Genomic DNA, 22,776 nt, shown 5'->3' on the forward strand with positions numbered 1-22,776 from the left:
CCGGGGTCACAGTAAAAAAGATGCGGATTTTGGCCACTAGGTGGCGCTAAAACAGGCTTGAGCTCGGGAATGGCTATTACTACACAACCGTTAGCCTGATACACTTAATATTTGGTATGGTGTGTCTTTGTGCAATGTACCATGAGGTTCTGGAAGGACATTGGCGTATCTCCAAAAACATGGCCGTCATCGGCCAATGAAGGTTGAGGACCGATTTGACAGGGTTAACGAAGGTCGATCGGAACGAAACGCACTGTGCTTCTTTGTGTACTGCTCCTGAAGGTCTGTAAGAATTACGGTGTCATTTGGCCACTAGGGGGCGTAATACCATATTTCGGTGCGTGTATCACGTGACGTTTGAAATACACACACAAACATGACATCATATGATAGATCTGCCCCTGGTGAACAACTTTGCCTATTGAAGCGTTGCTGTCAATCAAACGGTTCGTGAGTTATTGGCGATAACCTTCAAAACCTACTTTTGCGAACTAGTCCTAGGTTTTTCGCCCGATCCGAACCTAACCAAGGCTGATTGATTCTGTGGAGTGTGAATATGAATAATTATCAAAAAAAAGTTGACATTTGTATTCAAACACGCAAGGAGTGGCCAAGAACCGAACTGGGCGGAGCTTAAAACATTTAAACGGCCATAACTCGAGAGGCGTTTGAGATATCATCATGGGGCTTGAATCATATGTGTAGGCCATCGGTCTAAGGTCGTGATATAAAAAGCTCGCCGATCAGACACTAGATGGCGCTATAACTGGGAAAATGGCACTAAATACTGTGATTATGCAATTGTTACAACTTTCATGCCTATAACTTTATCTGTGGTGAAGAGATTTTCATGGGAGTTGTTTTTTTAGCATCCTGAATTGTTTCCGAGTCCTACGATACCAATCATGCCAGATTTCGCCTTACCGTTAGTTCTGCACAGCAAAAATAGCGCTTACAAAACACGCGCGAATAACTCCGCGAGGGTTATTCCGATCGACTCGAAACGACCATAGGAAGAAATTAACTTTACCTTCTGAACAAAAAACTCTATTGGCGTTATGTTAAAATTTCCATCAGAAATGGCCAAAAATTGCAAAAAACGAAAAATTATCTCCAAATTATATGTTTTTTACACATAAATGGTTATAACTCCGCAACGAAATGACATTTTTTTACCAGATTTGATACGCTGATGTCTGAGCAGAGTCTGAGGCAATACAAAAAAAATTGTATGCCTGCACCACTAGTTGGCCTCATAATTGAACAAAACCTTTGACATTGAGTAAGCCCAATGGTCATACAACTGTTGACTGTTGACAACTGTACTAAACTAAAGTGAATAGCCGTGATACTAGCTAGATGTAACACAGTCATGACCTGAGGTTGCATGCACGAGTCTGTCATAGCGCCACCTAGTGGTTATTTGTTTTTTCACTTAAAAATTCTGCAACCGTACATCTAAAATCATGAGTCATCATGGATTATGTCTTTCATGGCTTTGAGTATAATCATTGGTGGATTGCAATTCACTCCCTAGCAACCAATGAGAATACCCTAGCAACCATTTAACAAGAGCTGTATCTCTGTATCAGAACATTGTAGAGACATGGGGTTCGGCTCTTTTGACTCATTAACACTATTTTAACATTTTGTGACCCAAGTTTTGCCACTGCAAGCATCACAAACATTTCCTTCAGTGTTCTGTTTGTCAATGTTCCGTGAGAAGAGAGGGAGACATTTCACTGAATGATAACACCTTTTTTGCTGACAACTTTGAACACGTGTGTCTGGTAGCTGCGAATGACTTCACATTAAGGACGTGACATGTTTGTCTTATAGGCGCACGTGTGTTTAAGCATACATAGTCTGTGTGAACCGTTTCTGACCACCTCTTTTGTTTTTGTGGATGCTGGATCAGCCTGGTCGGCGATGTCTGACGTCTTTGACGTGCTTTAATGCTCGAAACCCGGTAAATGCTGCTTGCAGCTTTAATTAGGGTTTCGAGCACGAAGTGCTGAAAACCTATTGTATTTGTCTGTTTTATTATTATTATTATTATTTTTCCGCCTTAAAACGCGTCGCCCAGCCCAAACCGTAAGTCGTAGAAACTTGCCACTTGGTCAACTGGTTGTATCTGGGCAGGCTACTCAGATACATTGAACCAGCCAAATCGGCCCATAGGTGGCGCTATAGCAATGCCCGACGCGTTGGGGCTCATAACTCCTAAACCGGACATCATACACTCAAGTGTTTGGTATCATTGTAATCCTTGGATCTAAACTTAAAAAATGTATATCTCCGATTTCATTTCCGGTATGCAAATTTTTCCGCTAATTTGCATAATATGCATTTCAAGCCAAAATGAACTAGTCCTAGGTTTTTCGCCCGATCGGAATCGTTCCAAAACAGGAGAAATCTGTGGAGTGAGTAGGTAAATAATTATCGAACAGAATTTGAAATTCCACTTCAGGGTCACTAAGGGGCGCCAAAACTCCATACAGGAAGTAGCCTATCGTCACTGAAATGGCTATAACTCGTGAACGGTTTGAGATTTCTTAACGAGGTTCGGTACACATATGTACCAGCTCACTCCGGGGTCACAGTAAAAAAGATGCGGATTTTGGCCACTAGGTGGCGCTAAAACAGGCTTCAGCTCGGGAATGGCTATTACTACACAACCGTTAGCCTGATACACTTAATATTTGGTATGGTGTGTCTTTGTGCAATGTACCATGAGGGTCTGGAAGGACATTGGCGTATCTCCAAAAACATGGCCGTCATCGGCCAATGAAGGTTGAGGACCGATTTGACAGGGTTAACGAAGGTCGATCGGAACGAAACGCACTGTGCTTCTTTGTGTACTGCTCCTGAAGGTCTGTAAGAATTACGGTGTCATTTGGCCACTAGGGGGCGTAATACCATATTTCGGTGCGTGTATCACGTGACGTTTGAAATACACACACAAACATGACATCATATGATAGATCTGCCCCTGGTGAACAACTTTGCCTATTGAAGCGTTGCTGTCAATCAAACGGTTCGTGAGTTATTGGCGATAACCTTCAAAACCTACTTTTGCGAACTAGTCCTAGGTTTTTCGCCCGATCCGAACCTAACCAAGGCTGATTGATTCTGTGGAGTGTGAATATGAATAATTATCAAAAAAAAGTTGACATTTGTATTCAAACACGCAAGGAGTGGCCAAGAACCGAACTGGGCGGAGCTTAAAACATTTAAACGGCCATAACTCGAGAGGCGTTTGAGATATCATCATGGGGCTTGAATCATATGTGTAGGCCATCGGTCTAAGGTCGTGATATAAAAAGCTCGCCGATCAGACACTAGATGGCGCTATAACTGGGAAAATGGCACTAAATACTGTGATTATGCAATGGTTACAACTTTCATGCCTATAACTTTATCTGTGGTCAAGAGATTTTCATGGGAGTTGTTTTTTTAGCATCCTGAATTGTTTCCGAGTCCTACGATACCAATCATGCCAGATTTCGCCTTACCGTTAGTTCTGCACAGCAAAAATAGCGCTTACAAAACACGCGCGAATAACTCCGCGAGGGTTATTCCGATCGACTCGAAACGACCATAGGAAGAAATTAAATTTACCTTCTGAACAAAAAACTCTATTGACGTTATGTTAAAATTTCCATCAGAAATGGCCAAAAATTGCAAAAAACGAAAAATTATCTCCAAATTATATGTTTTTTACACATAAATGGTTATAACTCCGCAACTAAATGACATTTTTTTACCAGATTTGATACGCTGATGTCTGAGCAGAGTCTGAGGCAATAAAAAAAAATTGTTTGCCTACACCACTAGTTGGCCTCATAATTGAACAAAACCTTTGACATTGAGTGAGCCCAATGGTCATACAATTGTTTCTTCACTAAAATAAAGTGAATAGCCATGATTCTAGCTACATGTAACACAGTCATGACCCGAGGTTGCATGCACGAGTTTGTCATAGCGCCACCTAGTGGTTATTTGTTATTTTCACTTAAAAATAGTGAAACCTTACATCTAAAATCATGAGTCATCATAGATTGTACCTTTCATGGTTTTTGAGTATAATCATTGGTGGATTGCAGTTCACTCCCTAGCAACCAATGAGAATACCTTAGCAACCATTTAGCAAGAGCTGTATCCCTGTATCAGAACATCTTAGAGACATGGGGTTCGGCTATTTTGACTCATTAACACTATTTTAACATTTTGTGACCCGAGTTTTGCCACTGCAAGCACCACAAACATTTCCTTCAGTGTTCTGTTTGTCAATGTTCCGTGAGAAGAGAGGGAAACATTTCACTGAATGATAGCACCTTTTTTTGCTGACAACTATGAACACGTGTGTCTGGTAGCTTACTTTTCATCATTTATTTTGTACAATGCAGCAAATCTACACACGCATGCCCTTAAAGCTCTTAAGGTCCCAAATCGCTTGAACCCAAGCAAATGACTTCACATTACGCAAGTGACATGTTTGTCCTATAGGTGCACGTGTGTTTAAGCATACATAGTCTGTATGAACTGTTTCTGATCATCTTTTTCGTTTTTGTGGATGCTGGATCAGCCTGGTCAACGACGTGTGACGTCTTTGACGTGCCTTAATGCTCGAAACCCGGCAAATGCTGCTTGCAGCTTTAATTATTATTATTTTTCCGCCATAAAACGCGTCGCCCAGCACAAACCGTAAGTCGTAGAAACTTGCCACTTGGTCAACTGGTTGTATATCAGCTCGCTACTCAGATACAGTGAATCAGCCAAATCGGCCCATAGGTGGCGCTATAGCAATGCCCGACGCGTTGGGGCTCATTACTCTTAAACCGGACATCAGACACTCAAGTATTTGGTGTCATTGTAATCCTTAGCTCCAAACTTAAAAAATGTATATCTCCGATTTCATTTCTGGTATGCAAATTTTTCGCTAATTTGCATATTATACATTTCAAGCCAAAATGAACTAGTCCTAGGTTTTTCACCTGATCGGAACCGTTCCAATGCAGGAGCAATCTGTGGAGTGAGTAGGTAAATAATTATCGAACAGATTTTGAAATTTCGCTTCAGGGTCACTAAGGGGCGCCAAAACTCCATACAGGAAGTAGCCTATTGTCAGTGAAATGGCTATAACTCGTGAACGGTTTGAGATATCTAAACGAGGTTCGGTACACATATGTACCAGCTCACTCCGGGGTCACAGTCAAAAAGATGCGGATTTTGGCCACTAGGTGGCGCTAAAACAGGCTTGAGCTCGGGAATGGCTATTACTACACAACCGTTAGCCTGATACACTTAATATTTGGTATGGTGTGTCTTTGTGCAATGTACCATGAGGTTCTGGAAGGACATTGGCGTATCTCCAAAAACATGGGCGTCATCGGCCAATGAAGGTTGAGGACCGATTTGACAGGGTTAACGAAGGTCGATCGGAACGAAACGCACTGTGCTTCTTTGTGTACTGCTCCTGAAGGTCTGTAAGAATTACGGTGTCATTTGGCCACTAGGGGGCGTAATACCATATTTCGAAGCGTGTATCACGTGACGTTTGAAATACACACACAAACATGACATCATATGATAGATCTGCCCCTGTTGAACAACTTTTCCTATTGAAGCGTTGCTGTCAATCAAACAGTTCGTGAGTTATTGGCGATAACCTTCAAAACCTACTTTTGCGAACTAGTCCTAGGTTTTTCGCCCGATCCGAACCTAACCAAGGCTGATTGATTCTGTGGAGTGTGAATATGAATAATTATCAAAAAAAAGTTGAAATTTGTATTCAAACATGCAAGGAGTGGCCAAGAACCGAACTGGGCGGAGCTTAAAACATTTAAACGGCCATAACTCGAGAGGCGTTTGAGATATCATCATGGGGCTTGAATCATATGTGTAGGCCATCGGTCTAAGGTCGTGATATAAAAAGCTCGCCGATCAGACACTAGATGGCGCTATAACTGGGAAAATGGCACTAAATACTGTGATTATGCAATGGTTACAACTTTCATGCCTATAACTTTATCTGTGGTGAAGAGATTTTCATGGGAGTTGTTTTTTTAGCATCCTGAATTGTTTCCGAGTCCTACGATACCAATCATGCCAGATTTCGCCTTACCGTTAGTTCTGCACAGCAAAAATAGCGCTTACAAAACACGCGTGAATAACTCCGCGAGGGTTATTCCGATCGACTCGAAACGACCATAGGAAGAAATTAACTTTACCTTCTGAACAAAAAACTCTATTGGCGTTATGTTAAAATTTCCATCAGAAATGGCCAAAAATTGCAAAAAACGAAAAATTATCTCCAAATTATATGTTTTTTACACATAAATGGTTATAACTCCGCAACGAAATGACATTTTTTTTACCAGATTTGATACGCTGATGTCTGAGCAGAGTCAATAAAAGGCAATAAAAAAAATTGTTTGCCTACACCACTAGTTGGCCTCATAATTGAACAAAACCTTTGACATTGAGTGAGCCCAATGGTCATACAATTGTTTCTTCACTAAAATAAAGTGAATAGCCGTGATTCTAGCTACACGTAACACAGTCATGACCCGAGGTTGCATGCACGAGTTTGTCATAGCGCCACCTAGTGGTTATTTGTTATTTTCACTTAAAAATAGTGCAACCTTACATCTAAAATCATGAGTCATCATAGATTGTGCCTTTCATGGCTTTTGAGTATAATCATTGGTGGATTGCAGTTCACTCCCTAGCAACCAATGAGAATACCCTAGCAACCATTTAGCAAGAGCTGTATCCCTGTATCAGAACATCTTAGAGACATGGGGTTCGGCTATTTTGACTCATTAACACTATTTTAACATTTTGTGACCCGAGTTTTGCCACTGCAAGCACCACAAACATTTCCTTCAGTGTTCTGTTTGTCAATGTTCCGTTAGAAGAGAGGGAGACATTTCACTGAATGATAGCACCTTTTTTTGCTGACAACTATGAACACGTGTGTCTGGTAGCTTACTTTTCCTCATTTATTTTGTACAATGCAGCAAATCTACACAGGCATGCCCTTAAAGCTCTTAAGGTCCCAAATCGCTTGAACCCAAGCGAATGACTTCACATTACGCAAGTGACATGTTTGTCCTATAGGTGCACGTGTGTTTAAGCATACATAGTCTGTATGAACTGTTTCTGACCATCTCTTTCGTTTTTGTGGATGCTGGATCAGCCTGGTCGACGACGTCTGACATCTTTAATGTGCTGTCCACTGTAGGTCTTTGCGGTCTGCTGCGCTGCTGTTTGTGTCGTATATGCACGTCTGCAGTCTGTTTGAACCATTGATGACCATACCATGACTCAATGGCCTTTTAGTTAAACTAAACACAGCCATTTCTGAATTGTATGTTTCCGTATAAATCTGAATAACTTATTCTCGTTAACAAATTATCCTTATAACTTCACATTAAGGACATTACATGTTTGTCTTATAGGTGCACATGTGTGTAAGCATAAATAGTCTGTATGATCCGTTTTTGACCATCTCTTTCGTTTTTCTGGAGCGAGGTGGTCTATCATTCATTGTGTCTGTATTCGGGTGCAACTCCTCAGCCTGGTAAGCGACTTCTGACGTTTTTGACGTGCTTTAATGCTCGAAACCCGGCAATTGCTGCTTGCAGCTATATTTAGGGGTCAAGCCCCGAAGGGGCGTAGAACCCTATTGTATTTGTTAGTTTTCTTAATTTTATTATTATTATTAGTTATTCTTCTTCCGCCATTGCGGTCTATGGCAGCCCATAGAACCGTACGTAGGAAAGTTATGAAATTTGGCACACTGATAAACGACAGTCCAATGTGTCCCCACAGCAAATTTGGAGTCTCTATATCTAACCCACTAGCGCCACCAACAGTCCAAAATTGCACTTATGTTTTTGCCTATAACTTCTGACCCGTACGTCCTTGAAATTAAATTCTTATTTCCTCTGATTCCTTGGCTCAAGACGATTCGATTGGACCCTATGACGTCATTTTCCGTCATGAAAATTTTCCCGCCATTTTTAAATATTCATAAAACCTACTTTTGCGAACTCGTCCTAGAGCTTTTGCCGGATTGCCTTGAAAATCGGTATGCACCATCTAGAGACACTCAAGGCAAAAAGTTATTAAAAGAATTTTGATAAACCAATCCGTTGTCGTATAGCGCGTCAACAAATTTTACGTAGAGCTCAAAAAAACGGATTTGAGGCTGTATCTTCGCCAAACTTAAGCCTATTGACACGATACTTTGTATTTGTGATGCCAGTCAGGAACTAAGGGTGCATGCAGAGTTTCGTCACAGCGCCACCTAGTGGTCAGACTTATGTTTTACATGCCTATAACTTTGGCTCCGATTGACATATTTTCACAGGACTTGTTTCCTTTGAGTTCTAAATAGTTGCCGAGTCCAACGATACCAAACATACCCGAATTCGCCTTACGGTTAACCCTGCGCAGCAAAATAGCACTTAAGAAACACGCGTAAATATCTCCGCGAACGTTTTTCCGATCGACTCGAAAACACCATAGGAAGAAACTAACCTTACCTTCTGAACAAAAAGTTCTATTGGCGTTATATTAAAATTTTCATCAGAAATGGCCGAAAATTGCAAAAAACGAAAAATTACCTTCAAATTTTGTGTTTTTTACACATAAATGGTTGTAACTTTGTAACGAAAAGAGATTTTTTCACCAGATTTGATACGATGATGCATGAGCACATTCTGAGGCCACACAAAAAAAATTGTATGCTTGCACCACTAGATGGCGTTATAATTGAACAAAACCTTTGATAACAAGCCAGCCCTATGGTCATACAACTGTTTCTTAACTAAACTAAAGTGTATAGTCATAAAACTAGCTAGATGTAACACAATCATGACCTGATGTTGCATGCACAATTTTTTCATTGCGCCACCTACTGGTTTTGAGATGGAATATGGTATTTTTGCCTAAAACTACTGCAACAACACATCTAAAACCATGAGTCATCATGGATTATTCCTTTCATGGCTTTGACTATAATCACTGGTGGTTGCCAATTTATTCCCTAGCAACCATTGAGAATACCTTATCAACCGTTTTTGCAAAAGCTATATCTCTGCATCAGAACATCGTAGAGACATGGGGATGGTCTCTTTTGACTAATTAAACTTGTTGTAACATGATGTGACCACTGCAAACACCACTCACATGTCCTTCAGTGTTCTAATGTTCCATGATTGTCAATAACAGAAGGACGATTGCAGTAGACAAGAACTTAGATTAATTTTGTTGATAACTTTTTTGTTTTTTCATCTAAAATTATTAGATTTACCTAGGTTCTTCAATCTGCTTATCCAATCTCAATTTTACATCCTTTTGTGCCCTTTTCGGCTTGACCCCGGCATTGCTGCTTGCAGCTATATTTATTATTATTATTCTTCCTCTTCCGCCATTGAAGTCAATGGCAGCCCATAGAACCGTACATAGGAAAGTTATGAAATTTGGCACACATGTAGAGGACAGTCTCAGAAGTTACTATAGCAACATTGGTGTGTCTAACTCAAACTCTCTAGCGCCACCAACAGTCCAAATGTCCACTTATGTTCATGCTCATAACTTCTGACCCGTGAGTCCTAGAAACTAAATTCTTGTTTCCTCTGAATCCTTGGCTCGTGATGATTCAATTGAACACATTGATTTCATTTCTGTCATGCACATCTTTCCGCCATTTTGAATTTTCCGTAAAACCTACTTTTTCGAACTCCTCCTAGAGCGTTTGTCCGATTTGCATGTCCTTTGGTATATAGCATCTAGAGACACCCGTGACAAAAAGTTATCAAAAGCTTTTTGATAGACCAATGCGTTCTTGTATACAGTGACAACATATACGGCGGCGAGCACGCCAAAATGGACGTGAGGCCGTATCTTCGCAAAACTTATGTGTATCGACACGAAACTTGGTGTCATTACAGTCATGACCTGAGGGTGCCTGCAACATTTCGTCACAGCGCCACCTAGTGGTCACGAGATTTCAAAAATGCCTATTTTCGCTTATAACTACTTCAAACTTGAGTCTAAAATCATGAAGTTGGTCTTGTTAGATTCCTTGAGGCATGCCGAGTCAAACAATATCAAACGGTTTTTGGTCGGCCATTTTGGGTGTCGGCCATTTTGAATTTTCCCATTAAGTTCAGTATTTCACAAACAGAATGGCGTATCGCTACGAAATTTGGCATGGTTCATCAGTGACATGTTCTGAGCGCACCTATAACTCTTTAGGATGGCGCCACCTAGTGGTCAGGATATGTAAAGAAATTGTTTAAAATCTTTATATCATTTGATTAAATTGCCACATTGACATGAGACTTCACTCTATTGATCCCATGGCTCGTGCTGAGTCCGACTGTACCAAATATGTCTGAGTCAAACCTACTTCCTGTCGGCCATTTTGAATTATATTGAACACCTACTTTTTCGAACTCCTCCTAGAGCGCTCGTTTGATTGGCTTGATTTTTGGTAGGCATCATCTAGAGACACTCCAGAAAAAAAGTTATCAAAAGCTTTTCGGTAGACCTATCCGTTGTCATATAACGCATCAAAGAATGCGAGGGCGAGCACGCCAAAATGTGTTTGAGCCTGTATCTTCACAAAACTTTGGCGTATTGATATGAGACTTGGTATGTGTCATAACAGTGATGATGTAAGGGTGCATGCACCGTTTCGTCACAGCACCCCCTAGTGGTCACGAGATATGAAAACTGACTATTTTTGCTTATAACTACTGCAAGCATGTGTGTAAAATTATGAGAGTGGTTTTGTTATATTTCCTGAAGCATGTCGAGTCAAATGATACCAAATGTTTTTCGGTCGGCCATTTTGGGTGTCGGCCATTTTGAATTTTTTCTTTAAGTCAAGTATTTCATAAACGCAACTGCGTATTGTTATGAAACTTGGTATGGTTCATCAGCAACATGTTCTGAAAGCACTTGTAAACTTTTTGGTGCCCCCTAGTGGTCAAAACGATTTGAGGCTATATCTCTGCATCTCTTTATCGTATTTACACCAAATTTGGTGGGTGTCATCACAATCAAGACCTGAGTCACAATCTATTGTTTTGGTCAGTGCCCCCTAGTGGTCAAGTCATTTAAGGCTATATCTCCGTATAGCTTTATTGTATTTACACTAAATTTGGTATGTGTCATCACAGTCATGACCTGAGGCACCATCTATTGTTTCGGCACAGTGCCACCTAGTGGTCTCAAGATACAAAAAAATTGATATTTTTTTCCTAAAACTAATGCAAACTTAGATCTTAAATCATGACAGTCATCACGTATGAATCATTTTTTGCCATGTTTGGCTTGACCCCGGTATCGCTGCTTGCAGCTATATTATTATTAGTTATTCTTCTTCCGCCATTGCGGTCTATGGCAGCCCATAGAACCGTACGTAGGAAAGTTATGAAATTTGGCACACTGATAAAGGACACTCCAGTGTGTCCCCACAGCAAATTTGGAGTCTCTATGTCTAACCCGCTAGCGCCACCAACAGTCCAAAGTTGCACTTATGTTTTTGCTTATAACTTCTGGTCCGTATGTCCTAGAAACACAATTCTCGTTTCCTCTGATTCCTTGGCTCAAGACGATTCGAAAGGACCCTATGACATAATTTTCCATCATGAAAATTTTTCCACTATTTTGAATTATTCGTTAAACCTACTTTTTCGAACTCGTCCTAGAGCTTTTGTCCGATTGCCACGAAAATCGGCACGTAGCATCTAGAGACACTTATGGCAAAAAGTTATCAAAAGAATTTCAATACACCAATCCGTTGTCGTATACCGCCTTAACAAATTTTACATAGAGTGCAAAAAAACTGATTTTAGGCTGTATCTTCGTCAAACTTAGGCCTATTGACATGACACTTGGTACTTGTGATGCCAGTCAGGAAATGAGGGTGCATGCACAGTTTCGTCGCAGCGCCACCTAGTGGTCAGATTAATGTATTACACGCCTATAACTTTGGCTGCGGTCAATGTATTGTCACGGGACTTGTTTCCTTGGAGTTTTGAATAGTTGCCGAGTCCAACGATACCAAACATGCCAGATTTCGCCTTACGGTTAACCATTTGCGGCAAAACAGCACTTAAAAAACACGCGTGAATACCTCCGCGGGCGTTTTTCTGATCGACTCGAAAACACCATAGGAAGAAACTAACCTTACCTTCTGAACAAAAAGTTCTATTGGCATTATATTAAAATTTTCATCAGAAATGGCCGAAAATTGCAAAAAACGAAAAATTACCTTCAAATTTTGTGTTTTTTACACATAAATGGTTGTAACTTCGTAACAAAAAGAGATTTTTTCACCAGATTTGATACGCTGATGCATGAGCACATTCTAAGTCTACACAAAAAAAATTGTATGCTTTCACCACTAGATGGCCTTATAATTGAACAAAACCTTTGATATCAAGCCAGCTCTATGGTCATACAACTGTTTCTTCACTAAACTAAAGTGTATAGTCATAAAACTAGCTAGATGTAACACAATCATGACCTAATGTTGCATGCACAATTTTGTCATTGCGCCACCTACTGGTTTTGAGGTAGAATGTGTTTTTTTGCCTAAAACTACTACAACAACACATCTAAAACCATAAGTCATCATGGATTATTTCTTTCATGGCTTTGACTATAATCACTGGTGGTTGCCAATTCACTCCCTAGCAACCATTGAGAATACCTTATCAACCGTTTTTGCAAAAGCTATATCTCTACATCAGAACATCGTAGAGACACGGGGGTGGTCTCTTTTGACTCATTAAACTTGTTGTAACATGATGTGACCCATGTTTTCCCACTACAAACACCACTCACATGTCCTTCAGTGCTCTAATGTTCCATGATTGTCAATAACAGAAGGACGATTGCAGTAGACAAGAACATAGACTACTTTTGTTGATAACTTTTTTGTTTTTTCATCTAAAATTAATAGGTTTACCTAGGTTCTTCAATCTGCTTATCCAATCTCAATTTTACATCCTTTTGTGACCTTTTCGGCTTGACCCCGGCATTGCTGCTTGCAGCTATATTTATTATTTATCTTCCTCGTTCTTCCACCCAAAAGTCAATGACAGCCCATAGAACCGTACGTAGGAAAGTTATGAAATTTGGCACACATGTAGAGGACAGTCTCAGAAGTTACTATAGCAACATTGGTGTGTCTGACTCAAACCCTCTAGCGCCACCAACAGTCCAAAAATCCACTTATGTTCATGTTCATAACTTCTGACCTGTGAGTCCTAGAAACTAAATTCTTGTTTCCGCTGAATCCTTTGCTCATGATGATTCAATTGCACACATTGATGTCATTTGTGTCATGCACATCTTTCCGCCATTTTGAATTTTCCGTAAAACCTACTTTTTCGAACTCCTCCTAGAGCATTCGTCCGATTTGCATGTCCTTTGGTATGTAGCATCTAGAGACACCCCAGACAAAAAGTTATCAAAAGCTTTTTGATAGACCAATGCGTTCTCGTATACAGTGACAACATATATGGCGGCGAGCACGCCAAAACGGACGTGAGGCCGTATCTTCGCAAAACTTTATTGTATCGACACGAAACTTGGTATATGTCATTACAGTCATGACCTGAGGGTGCCTGCAACGTTTCGTCACAGCGCCACCTAGTGGTCACGAGATTCGAAAAATGCCTATTTTCGCTTATAACTACTTCAAACTTGAGTCTAAAATCATGAAGGTGGTCTTGTTAGATCCCTTGAGGCATGCCGAGTCAAACTCTACTGATTCCTTGGCTCGTGCTGAGTCCGACTGTACCAAATATGTCTGAGTCAAACCTACTTCCTGTCGGCCATTTTGAATTATATTGAACACCTACTTTTTCGAACTCCTCCTAGAGCGCTCGTGTGATTGGCTTGATTTTTGGTATGCATCATCTAGAGACACTCTAGACAAAAAGTTATCAAAAGCTTTTCGGTATACCTATCCGTTGTCGTATAACGCATCAAAGAATGCGAGGGCGAGCACGCCAAAATGTGTTTGAGCCTGTATCTTCGCAAAACTTTTGCGTATTAATATGAGACTTGGTATATGTCATAACAGTGATGACCTAAGGGTGCATGCACCATTTCGTCACACTGCCCCCTACTGGTCACGAGATATAAAAAATGTCTATTTTTGCTTATAACTACTACAAACTTAAATGTAAAATTATGAGAGTGGTCTTGTTAGATTTCGTCAGGCACGCAGAGTCAAACGATACCACATGGTTTTTGGTCGGCCATTTTGTGTGTTGGCCATTTTGATTTTTTTCTTTAAGTTCAAGTATTTTATAAAAGCAATTGCGTATTGTTATGAAACTAGGTACGGTTCATCAGCAACATGTTCTGGGAGGACTTGTAAACTTTTCGGCGCCCCCTAGTGGTCAATAGATTTGAAGCTATATCTCTGCATCTCTTTATCGTATTTACACCAAATTTGGTGGGTGTCATCACAATCAAGACCTGAATCACAATTTATTTTTTGGTCAGTGCCCCCTAGTGGTCAAGTCATTTAAGGCTATATCTCTGCATCTCTTTATTGTATTTACACCACATTTGGTGGGTGTCATCACAATCAAGTCCTGAGTCACAATTTATTTTTTGGTCAGTGCCCCCTAGTGGTCAAGTCATTTAAGGCTATATCTCTGCATCTCTTTATTGTATTTACACCAAATTTGGTGGGTGTCATCACAATCAAGACCTGAGTCACAATTTATTGTTTGGTCAGTGCCCCCTAGTGGTCAAGTCATTTAAGGCTATATCTCCGTATCGCTTTATTGTATTTACACTAAATTTGGTATGTGTCATCACAGTCATGGCCTGAGGCACCATCTATTGTTTCGGCACAGTGCCACCTAGTGGTCTCAAGTTACAAAAAAAGCTATTTTTTTCGTTAAACTAATGCAAACTTAGATCTTAAATCATGACAGTCATCAGGTATGAATCATTTTTTGCCATGTTTGGCTTGACCCCGGTATCGCTGCTTGCAGCTATATTTATTATTATTATTATTATTATTATATATGGTCTACAAAGCCCATACCAAAATCTATTATAGCAGTATTATACTGTCACTATTATCGATACACCCTATAGTATGCATAACCAAATTTTACTTTACCATATTCCATTTTTTATTTTCACATGTCCTAATATGTGCATACCTGAATATTATTTTAACACTTTCTGGGTTTTATTTTTTTTTATTTTTACATTACCCAATATATCCATTCATGAAGGTTATTTTTACATTTTCTGGGTTTTATTTTTCATATAATCTATAATATGCATACTTGAACGTTATTTTAATATTTTCTGGGTTTTATTTTTCATACAATCTATAATATGCATACTTGAAGGTTATTTTAATATTTTCTGGGTTTTATTTTTCATACAATCTGTAATATGCATACTTGAAGATCATTTTAACATTTTCTGGGTTTATTTCCATACAATCTATAATATGCATATCTGAAGATCATTTTAACCATTCCTGAGTTTTATTTTCATACAATCTGTAACATGCATATCTCAAGGTTATTTTAACATTTTATTTTCTGGGTTTTATTTTATAAGATGCATACCTCAATGTTATGCCTTGTTGTTTTAACCTGATCTTTTGCATCTTCTTCTTCAATATCCAGAGACCAAGTACATTTAAATTCAACTAAACTCCAAATACAACAGTGGGAAAGAACATTGGTAATTTTATAGATCAAATATCTTTGACCTGGTGAGACCGTACCACTTGCACTTTTAACATCAAGGTGTCATGTGTTATGTTTTTTATTTATTTTATTTATGGTTTGCCCTATGAATCAATTGATAATGTTGCTGAGTCTATCAGTATTGATCAATGTTCAATCAATGAATGGTCCTTAAGAATGTGCAGGTGTCTCACACAGTGATGTACTGTCAATGACATGATCCCCACCTGACGATGTCTGAAATCAGAGGAGATCACCGTTCAGAGGTGACAACTTTCTTCAAAGGGACAGAACGTCCAAGAACAGGTGGTTTTTTCGCAAAAGAATGGGACATTCATTGAACAAAGCATACAGGCCTTGGTTGAAACACTGAACTTGAACACTACGAACACTACAGAGATTGGACACCACCAAGAGCTAACATCTTACTGTATGTTGATCCCATCGGAACTGATATGTTCTCCGATATGATCAAGCGGCGGAGCTGTAAGATAATTTCCTGAATAAATATAGCACCTCCCCAAAGGACACTGCATGGGGGCAAAATGAGTGCCCAGGAAGGCAACTTTCTACGATTCACAGTGGATTTCCGACACATTTGGTTTTCAAGACACACCTTTAGGGTGTCATACATTTGTATTCTTATTCTCTCATCTACCATTTGTATGGAGATGTGATGTTTGACAATCAAGAGTATCTATCTGTCTGCAGATTTACCATTTGTATGGAGATGTGATGTCAATCAATCAAGGGTAGCTCTTTTCTATTGAAATGTCTCATTGCAAGTGGTTACAATGGTCTCACTCATATAACAACAGAATTCAATGTTAAAGTATATGTGAAACTTCATTCAAGGTTGATAGACAACTCCCATTCTAAGCTTAAGCCAATCACCCACTGTATACAGATTAAGGACAGCCCTTAGTTTTACAACAACCAATCAGTACTAAATTCATATATGCTTTGTTCTCTGGTTATTTAAGGAGATGTGTAGAAGATTTAGACGGGATTTTCTATATCTAGAAATACACCCCCATGATGCTGTCCTGGCACAGCATCATGTATTTTTATTTTATGTTGAGGAATCTGTAACCAGATCTTTCATCTCCTTACCAGGTATGCAATGGTTTTTCGTTTGTTTCGTATTTGAATTGGAATGTAAATTGGCTTCTGAATTATGTGCTACCTCCCTGGTTAATAAATTGTTACATTTGTATTCATTCTCATTTGCTCTGTATCATTGACTCTTCTAAGTTACAGTAAGTATTATCCTTTGTCACCATAAATCTCTAACCGGGGTCTAAATTCATGCTCATTGTCTATACCGTTGAACTAGAGGTTCAGCCATTACTTTACTATATGTGGACTATCAGATGATAAGTCAGGACCTCTGATCAGTATCTCTACTATAATCATAGTTTTGAGTTCTGTATTAAGTTGGATATAGTTGGCTGGGTTGCATAATATTTTCTAATGATAATTAAGGGCACGCCAGCATGGGGCAGTTGCTTCAACCATTTCCTCTGGTTACACGGATAGACTAATTATTTAACCCTAACTAAGTTGTGGGTAATTGTAATGATTATTCGAGGGCTATATAAGTCAGGACCTCTGGTGCGGTTAAGTTTAACTATTTAACCCTAACTAAGTTGGGTATATTTGTGATTAATATACGTGGGCTATATAAGTCAGGACCTCTGGTGTGGTTAAGTTTATGTTTCAGAACCCGCACAACGGCCGATGTGGGCTGATATGATATTGGTAATCGAAATGAATGAGTTCAATGTTAACATGAGTAAATGGAATGATCAAATGTTTATCCAAATTCTATATTTATATCAATTTGATTCATATTACAATACGTTTTATATCTTTGGAGTCAGGTGTAAAGTTGCGTAACGTTAATTTGTCTTTATAAGCGCCGGAAAAGACCGAACGCGCTATAACCCTTCGTTTGGATTCCGTCGTTGGGCCAAACGGATGGATGGGGTCATATTTGGTCCCCTTACAATACGAACATTGTAGAATCTAATGAACGTATTAGGTGTCGCCCAACCAGCAGCTCTACAGATGTCTGTTAGCGAGGAACCACGAGCTAATGCCCAAGATGAGGCAACACTCCGAGTGGAGTGCGCTCTCAAATTAAAGGGGCAAGGAATGCCCTGCAAATTGTAAGCTAGGGCGATAGTATCAACTATCCAATGAGACATCCTCTGCTTAGTGACAGCTTTCCCTTTCTGCTGGCCACCATAACAAACAAAGAGCTGGTCTGAGGTCCTGAAGCTTTGTGTGCGGTCCACGTAGAATCGCAGTGCGCGTACGGGGCACAACAAAGCCTCGGGTGGGTTTGCCTGCTCCAAAGGCAATGCTTGCAAGCTCACCACTTGATCTCTAAAGGGAGTAGTGGGAACTTTGGGCACGTAGCCTGGTCTGGGTCTCAAAGTCACGCTCGAGACAGAAGGACCAAACTGAAGGCACGAATCGTCAACAGAGAATGCATGTAAATCCCCTATTCTCTTCACCGAGGCCAATGCTAGTAGGGTCAGAGCCTTCATTGATAAAAGCTTCAGACTCGCAGACTGCAAAGGCTCGAACGGAGGACTCTGCAGCGCTTTCAGCACCATGGACAAGTCCCAGGGAGGAATAGAAGGGGGGCGCGAGGGGTTTAGCCTGCGAGCGCCTCTCAGGAATCTAATAACCAAATCATGCTGGCCCACTGATCTGCCGTTAATAAGTGAGTGATGCGCAGATATAGCGGCGATATCAACTTTAATAGTGGACGGTGACAGCCTACCATCTAATCTATGTTGAAGATATAAAAGCACAATGTTAATAGGGCATTCTCTGGGGTCCTCGCGTTGCGAAGAGCACCAGGTGACGAAAAGGTTCCATTTTAACGCGTAAGCCCGTCTCGTAGACGGAGCTCGTGCCGCGTCAATAGTGTTAGATACCGCCTGGGGCAAATCACTTAAACCTTGCGCGCGCTCAACGACCAAACGTGGAGATTCCACAGGTCGGGGCGCGGGTGCCATAATGTGCCCCCTCCTTGAGAAAGAAGGTCCTTCCTCAGGGGAATCCGCCAGGGAGGGGCTGTCGCGAGGAGCATTAGTTCCGGAAACCAATTCCTGGTCGTCCAATATGGGGCGATCATTAAAAGGCTCTCCTCGTCCTGCCTGACTTTGCACAGTGTCTGTGCTATTAAACTCACTGGGGGGAACGCATATTTGCGCATGCCCCGCGGCCAGCTGTGTGCCAACGCATCCACGCCGAGGCTGCCCTCGGTTAGTGAATAAAACAGGCGACAATGGGTATTGTCCGGTGACGCAAATAGGTCTATCTGCGCCCGACCGAATTTCCTCCAAATCAGCTGGACCGTCTGGGGGTGGAGTCGCCATTCGCCGGGGCGCGCCGCTCGGGAAAGCGCGTCTGCCGCTGTATTGAGCGAGCCCGGGATGTAAATGGCACGAAGGGACCTCAGATGCTTCTGACTCCAAAGGAGGAGATGACGAGCGAGATGCGACAGGTGACGAGAGCGCAAACCGCCTTGACGGTTGATATACGCTACGGTCGCAGTGTTGTCTGAGCGCACTAGTACATCCTTCCCTCGCAGCTCCGTAGCGAAGCGTACGAGTCCCAGATATACTGCCCATAACTCGCGGCAATTGATATGCCAATGCAACTGGGGTGCTGTCCACACCCCCGAAGCCGTGAGCTCGTCGTACGTGGCTCCCCAGCCCGTGTCGGAGGCATCTGTGTGGACAACAGCATGCCGGGAGACCTGTCTCATGGACACGCCGGCCCTGAGAAACGCGGGGTCTGACCACGGGGGGAATGTTAGGCGACACGCAGGTGTAATGGTTACACGATGGATGCCAGCGCGCCACGCTCTCCTCGGGACTCGATCGTGAAGCCAACGCTGAAGCGGTCTCATATGGAGCAGCCCGAGCGGTGTCACGGCCGCTGCTGCTGCCATACGCCCCAGGAGTCTCTGAAATTGTTTCAGAGGGACCGCATTCTTCCCTCGGAATGAACCGAGGCAAGTCAGAATTGATTGGACGCGCTCTTCTGTTAAACGCGCCGATAAATCGATCGAGTCCAGTTCCATACCGAGAAAAGAGATCCTCTGCGTGGGGCAGAGTTTGCTCTTTTCCCAGTTGACCCGAAGACCCAAACGGGCGAGATGTTGAAGTGTTAGATCTCTGTGTTCGCACAGCGTCCGCCGAGAATGCGCTATTATAAGCCAATCGTCGAGGTAAGCCAGAATGCGAACACCGCTCTCTCTGAGGGGCTTTAGCGCCGCCTCTACTACTTTCGTGAACACACGGGGAGAGAGAGACAGCCCGAACGGTAAAACTTTGTACTGATATGCCCGTCCCTCGAACGCAAACCGGAGAAACGGTCTGTGACGAGGGAGAATGGACACATGAAAGTACGCGTCTTTCAGGTCTATCGCTGCAAACCAATCTTGGGGGCGTATTGCACTGAAAATTTGTTTCGGTGTAATCATCCTGAAAGACCTCTTCTGAAGAGATTTGTTCAGGACCCGCAAATCCAAAATCGGTCGTAACCCGCCGCCCTTCTTGGGTACTATGAAATACGGGCTGTAAAAACCCGATCTCATCTCGGTAAGAGGGATCGGCTCGATCGCGTCCTTCGCCAGCAGGACTTCGACCTCTGCACGCAGTACATGTGCAACGGACGCTTTCACCGTGGTTAAACGTATGCCCGCAAATTTGGGAGTGTGCCGATTGAATTGAATTTCGTAACCGAGGCGGATCGTGCGTAAAACCCAACGAGACGGACTGGGAAGCTGAAGCCAAGCCCCCAGGGACCGTACGAGAGGAATTAACGGCACTACCGGTGTACCCGCGGCGGGGCAGCGAGGCGGGACAGGCGGGACTGCCGGTGCGTCTGCCGTGACAGCATAAGCATCTACAGTATGTGTGTGTGTGACACTGACCTGAGCCCGCTGAGGGAAACGGTCGTCCGGTCTCCTCAGCTGAGGACGCAGACTCCGAAGGGGTTGCTGGTGGTCCGGTCTCCGTAGCGGAGAGCTTGAACTCCTCAGAACACCCACTGGCGATAGAGGAGAGGGAGGAAGAGCATCTGACTGCCCGCTCACATCTCTCTCGATCCTCTGGAGACCTGGAGAAGGAATAGGAATGCACTCTTTTTGTGGTTTTGTGGGTGCCGGCTGAGAAGCCGGCGGAACAGAAACAAAACGAAACAAAAGATTTTCCACCCGGCCCTCTACCGGTGGAAGGAGCGGTGCCATCACCTTCTCCCGCTGAGTGATCCCATCCAACTCCAGGTCGCCCGTCTCAGGGCCGCTTCGATTTCCGTTTGCCACGGGAAGCGGGTGGTGCGGGCGGGGCGGGCTGCCGACGGCTGTTCCCCCTCCGTGGTCTAGAAGACGTTCTAGCGGGGGGGGGCGGAGGCAGCCGCCAGAGGGCGCCCTCGGCGAGGAGCAGACGGGGCCGCCGGCGCTGGGGGGCGAGATGCAGGTCGCTTGCGCCGGGGCATGATCTGAGCGATCGCTTCCGTCTGCTTCTGGGCGGCGGAGAACTGCTGGGCAAACGACTCCACCGACTCGCCGAACAGGCCTGCCTGGGATACGGGCGCATCCAAGAACTTGTTCTTTTCAGCATCCGTCATGTCGGCCAGACAGAGCCACAGATGGCGTTCCTGGACCACCATCGTGGACATCGCACGACCAATCGCCTGTGCCGTGACCTTCGTAGCACGGAGGGCCAGATCCGTAGCGGCCCGGAGCTCCGAAAGCACAGGCGAGTCGTGTCCTCCCTCGTGCAGATCTCTCAAGGCCTTGGCCTGGTGGACCTGCAGCAACGCCATAGCGTGCAGGGCTGAAGCCGCCTCTCCACATGCATGATAGGCAGCCCCCGTTAAACCGGAAGACTGTCTGCAAGCACGGGAGGGGAGGGTTGGACGATCCTTCCAAGTGGGAGCGGTGGCCGGACACAGTTGCATCACGACCGCACGCTTCACGGGGGGAATCCCCGTATAACCCTTAGCGGCTCCATCGGTGAGGGAGGTGAGGGGGGAGGGCTGAAACGGCCGTAAACGGGTAGAATACGGCGACCTCCAGGTCCTGGTCAGCTCCTCGTGCACCTCGGGGAAGAAAGGTACTGGCGGAGAGGGCTGTGAAACCCGGGCAGCTCCAAAGAACCAATCATCCAGGCGGGACGGTTCGGGCTGTGGGGGGTGAACCCACTCCAACCCGACGGTCTCCGCCGCTCGAGAGAGCACGGCCACCATCTCTGGATCGAAATCCGGCGTCACGACCCGTCCGGAAGGGGGGAGGACATCCGGATCCTCAGAGGTAGAGGGCCCACCCTCGGATGCTGCGGTCTCCGTGGACCCGGAGGGAGGCACGACAGATCCAACAGACATCGTAGAACACGACTCTGAAGTTTCCATCGGCGCATCAACCGGCTGTGGATGAGGAGGCTGAGAGGCGGAGGACGAATCCCCCGCCTGGTTCAGCACAGTGATGCGGAGATCATCCTTCGAGAGCTTCACAGCCGCACCGTGGCGGCGATCAGAGCTCGTCGGACGTGGGTTGCGTTTTTCCCGGAGGAAAGACAACCGTCTCCGCAAATCCACAAGGGACATGTTCTCGCAGTGAGAACACTTACCCCCAGCGAACGCTGCCTCAGCGTGCTCGATGCCCAAGCACGAAAGACAACGCTCGTGACCGTCCTTCGGACCCATATACTTCCCGCATCCAAGATCGCACGGACGAAAAGCCATCCTGAAAAGGACGCTAATCTCCGGATATACGAGAGAGTGGCTGCCTTTAACAAGGCACAAAGCTCTCTCGTATCACTCTTTTAGGGAAATTCACTCAGATGCTCAGTTGATGATGCGCACAGGGAAAGGCAACGCACACACTAAACTCAAAACAAAAAGATGCAGAGCCTGTGGAATACTGCGAAGCGTCCGCTGTGGTACTGCCAGTCCAACCAACTTCCGCAATCGATCCCAACAGAGT

At 43.4% G+C, this 22,776-nt stretch overlaps 1 protein-coding gene across 1 annotated transcript in view; it reads right to left on the bottom strand.

Moving 5' to 3' along the window:
- The window catches only part of LOC129447487 (adhesion G protein-coupled receptor E3), a 92,311-nt gene that overhangs the window by 44,761 nt on the left and 24,774 nt on the right, over nt 1-22,776 (bottom strand). The window lies entirely within an intron of this gene.

The sequence above is a fragment of the Misgurnus anguillicaudatus genome, chromosome 12 (assembly GCF_027580225.2).
Source record: "Misgurnus anguillicaudatus chromosome 12, ASM2758022v2, whole genome shotgun sequence".
In the NCBI taxonomy this organism is placed as follows: domain Eukaryota; kingdom Metazoa; phylum Chordata; class Actinopteri; order Cypriniformes; family Cobitidae; genus Misgurnus; species Misgurnus anguillicaudatus.